Source organism: Lepidochelys olivacea (genome assembly GCF_965140295.1).
Source record: "Lepidochelys olivacea isolate rLepOli2 genome assembly, chromosome: 3".
Lineage (NCBI taxonomy): Eukaryota > Metazoa > Chordata > Testudines > Cheloniidae > Lepidochelys > Lepidochelys olivacea.
This window is the reverse complement of record NC_140413.1, coordinates 67,142,783-67,147,578: the sequence shown is the minus strand read 5'-3', so window position 1 is coordinate 67,147,578 and position 4,796 is coordinate 67,142,783.

Below are 4,796 nucleotides of genomic sequence, written 5' to 3'. Positions count from 1 at the left end.
CATGGTGCTATTGACCTCAGTGGGAATTTTGCTACTGACTTCAACCGGACAGGATTTCACTCCTTGTGTATGGAAAAATAGTTTCTGTGTTGCATTCTATATGTGATATTTTTGATTAGGTAAAACAAAAAGGAAAAGAACATAAAAAGTCACCAATAGAGAAGAGTATGCATGACTTTCTAACAGCAACCATCTTGAACACGCTCATAGCAGGATAAGGAATCCACTTTAACGCCTAAAGATGGAGTGCATGGAAACCTGGATAACAGTTACAAAGTGACATCACACAAAAGAAATATTATTTTAACAAATTCAGTCAAAGCTGTTTTCAAAGTTGCATACTTCAGAAATGTTTTTGAAATGCCTTTTGTTCAACAGATCAGAAGATGGAATGAAAATTTAGCAACAGTATTTTTCATTAAATATGAATTAGCTACAGCAGCTTCCTAATTAAGTTACAGATTATCAATGTACAGTCACTGTTCCCACTGATGTCAAAAGCACACTCATAATTCTAAGAGTTATAAATAACAGTTTCAAGAGGGTTGGAAGGAGAAGTTCTTACTTGAAAATAGAACTCATTCAAATAAGGATTTAACTCAATTTATTTTAGTTTTAATAGAAATGTTTATGAATTTCTCTCAGACATAGTGGTAAAGTTCTTTTTCTGCCATCCACTGGAACCTCATGGGTGAGATTCTGACCCCACCGAAGTCAATGGCAAAACTCTCATTGACTTCAGTGGAGCCAGGATTTCACTCCATGTTTTTCTTTCTAAAAATTAAAGTCGTTGTCACAAAGACAACAGTATCACGCTTTCACTCTCTTTGCTCAGCAAACTATATACATTTCCTGCTCAAAATTTACAAAGCATCTTTCAGTTAAGAGTAGGTAACATATCACAAGATGGTTGATGAAAAGTATCAAATGATGTCATGCAAAGCACTACTTTCAATAGATGAATTGTTTTCCATGTCAGATGCTATCTCCTCTGGACCTAATCCCATGCATGGGGCAACCCTAAACCTCTGACTGCTGAAGCTGGGAAGGGATGATGGGTGGATCTCACAAAATTGCCCTGTTCTGTACACTCCCCCTGAAGCTCTGGTACTGGCCACTGTCAGACACAGGATACTCAGCTAGATGGATCATTGGTCTGACCCAGTATGTCCATTCTTATGTTCTTAGTCTCACTTCAGTTTGCAAAATTAATTCAAGGAAAGAAGTTGTGTGTAAAAATCATTTCAAACTATAGAAATAATTACAGTGGTAAAAGTATTGCAACCTGCCACAGCATATATTTTCAATGGCATCAAGTTAATTCTGTATTAATCCAAAAGGGACAAAAAGTATTACTGAACAGCACTCTGATTTGCTAATTTCTTGCAAAAAATGCAGGATTCTTAAAAAGCATGCCTTTTCCTTAATGTCCAGAGTGCAGCCAGGTTGACAGAATGCATTCCTTTATGTTCCCTGTGTGACTGTGAGTTGGGTGTGATTGTCTATTTTACAACATGAGACCCGCTGCTCTGTACCATCCTGCTAAATGTCTCATTCTCCTATCAATACAACTACAATCCACATCTCAGGACCTGGGCTGAATGACCACGGCAAGAGAAAAAAAGAGTTTTTTAACCGCAGCTCTTCTTTTCACAATTAGATAACGAGAACCAGCTTTGGAGTGTCCCCAGTATTTTGCAACTCTGTTTTCACAAAGGTTTGATTTCTCAGCTGTTCTCCACCTGTCACTTTTGTAGTATGTTCTTGGGACCAGGGGTGAAAGTAGGCCAGTACGGCGCACCGGTAAGAAGTGGCTGGTTAAAGTGCTGCCGCAGCAGTGCTTTAACGTCGCTGCCCCTTTTGCCCCCCACCATCAGCGGCCCTGCCGATAGGGACCCTACCAGCAGGGCCGCCGACAGGGGGGTGTTAAAAGGGACAGCTGCCCCAGGGCTCCGGCTGTGATTTAAACAGGCCTTGGGCTCCTGGCCGCCGCTGCTACTACCGTGGCAGCAGCTGGAGCCCCCGGGCCCTTTTAAATTGCCGTGGGAGCCCCGTGTGGTGCAGGCAAGGCAGCGCGGATGGGCTGGCTGGGGGAAGCTGACCCCCCAGCCACACCCCTTCCGCCCAAGGCCCCGCCCCTTCCGGGAGCAGGGAGCCAGGCCCCTGTACCAGTAACTCTTTTGCCTTACTTTCACCCCTGTTTGGGACTAAGGCTAATCATCTGGGGCTAAACTCATAGGTTCTAGAGCTAGGGATTCTGGGGTGTTGCTGCCACCCCTCTGGCTTCAAGTGGTTTCCATTATATACAGGGTTTACAGTTTGGGTCAATGGCTCTCAGCACGTCCCTACAAATTGTTCCAGCACCCCTGGGTAAGGTGCACAAAATTGCAGGACCAAGAAGCTGAAAAGCATGTTACCCTATAGCGTCCTCTTGGGCAAGCTAGGAGAGGAACTGATGGGCTCCAAGAGGAGTTCCATCACCAATATCCCTTTGATCAGGGAAGGTCATCAGCAACACAGGGCTGTTAGAGACTAGGTATCATATTAGAAGGGAAATATCTATCCTCTACTGAGAGCCAAAGCAAAACAAAATACCAACCAACATCTACCTGTCATGATGCCCTCACTATCAGCATCACCTAACGATGATGACATGCATATGTGGCCATGTTCAGTTTTTGTTCATTAGTTCTCATAAGTAATTCATGATATAGACCTTTAACCTATCTTTGTGTATAACTGCTGTCATGGAAACCCTTACTCCAACTAATACTTTAGTCAGCACCAGCCTATAGATAAGCCAGTAGGGGGTATTTGGAAAACACAGGGTGACTCATGTTACTCTTAGGAAGCTGGTTAGTTTTATAGATCCGAAAGCTGTTCCTGGAATAAATTAACCCCCACCGGTCACATTTTAGCAAATATTTCTGCTCTTAAACAATGTATTGGAGCTATTTAACTGAAAACTATGGACCAGAAGCTTGAAGTACATATTTAGTTTTCTGGGTTTTTTTTACTGTGCCCTTATCCAGTGGGAATTTGCCTTAGTAAGGATTTCTGACTTTTGCTCCAATAACTGACCATTTCTGAAGATAGTTCTCAATTTTAGGTTTTACTTGTACTATGTATCTATGGCATTTTTGCCTTTGGACTCTTCTAAACGTATATAGGAATTCTGGTTAAAATCATGAATAAATAAACCCAGGTGTATCACATGTGCACTACATCTTATTCTCCATTGAGAGGTAGTAGAAAGTCATTTACCTCAAAACCCTGATCTCCTGGATAATGTGCTGCTCTTTCTCCATCAGACTACAAAAAAATTTTCATGAATGGCTTTTACTGATCATGTGCCAGGCGTTCTCTTGCTTCTGAAGTGAAGTGTATTTCACCTTTATCTGCTGTGTTTAACATGAGCTGCCGGAACTCTGATTTGTATGAGGCCAGTGAGGTTTCTCATTCCATGGGCCAAACATAAACCCCAATCCAGCAAAACTCTTAAACACATGAATAGTCCCATGAAATCAATGGAACTACTCATGCTTAAATTATGCAAATGTTTAAGTGCTTTGCTTATCGGGGCCCCAGTCTGGTGAACCTCAGTTAACTTAGTTGCTCATGTTACGACCAGATCTGAATTCGGATTCATGTGCCCATGGAACTTAGAGAACTAAATAGGGGCCTGAATCTCTGTGTCACGTTTTTGCTCTGGAATTCTCATGAATTAACATCATGAGTTTATTATATTTGGAAATTAGAACGTACAGAAACATACATAGTGTTTAACAGAAATTCTAGTAAAACAGTCTGAAAAGCCCAATACTAGGTTTATTGTAACTCTTTCTTAAAAGTCCTTCCAAAATCATGTTAAAATGATAACTTTGGAAGCAAACTCTTTCTACCTTGTAATATGGGAGATTTTCCAAAATATTTTATTTTAAATTTATATGAATAAATATCACACTTCCCCCCCCCCCCCCGAATGATATCTGGGCTTATTTGCAGAATTTAAGAACAGCCATTTAAGTGTTGCTAGCTACTGGCAACAAACAAATTCATCCCTTCCCCTCTCCCTCATCATCCACACCCACTCAGAATAATTCTTCCATACTTCCCACCCCAAACCAGCTGCGGGCAAACATTAAAGAAAAGCTAGATGAACAAATGTGACTTGTTCTTTATAATTAGTGTTCTAAACAAACTTGATATTACTTTTAGTTTATTAAGGTATTCATGATACAATGTTACTTTTAAGGGTAGGAGCTGTGTAGAGAGGATGCTCCAGATTGTAGATTCCCAGTCATCTGGCCTGGGCAGAGCAGGATGACACTGGGATGGCCAGAAGGGATACACTGAGTGGTACATCTTATAGCTGCTCCACAAATCATTAGATGTGCCCCTGCTCATGCATGTGTAAGTGTGGGAATAGTCCCACTATTGTGGGGAACTTTCCGGGCTTCTGCACTATCCCGGTGAAGTGGGCTACCAAAAGGATCTGAGTCCTCGCTCCCACTTCCTTTACCCAGTGGCCTCCCTGTCCTTGAGAACTCCCCTTCCACTCTCCTGTCTGGCAGAGTCCTCGTAACCCCAACAAGGCTGGGCCCAGGATTCCTGGGGGGCTCGACCCCCAACCCTGCTATGGTCACCTAAGACAGGGGCTAGGGTGTCCCCACTCCGAGGTACTCTCTCTGCACTGGGCACTTCTCTGACCCACTGACCATTATATACAATTTAAAGCAAATGCAAGTTATTTAATCAACAATTTATTTTAAAAAGAATAAGGAAAAATGGGAAAG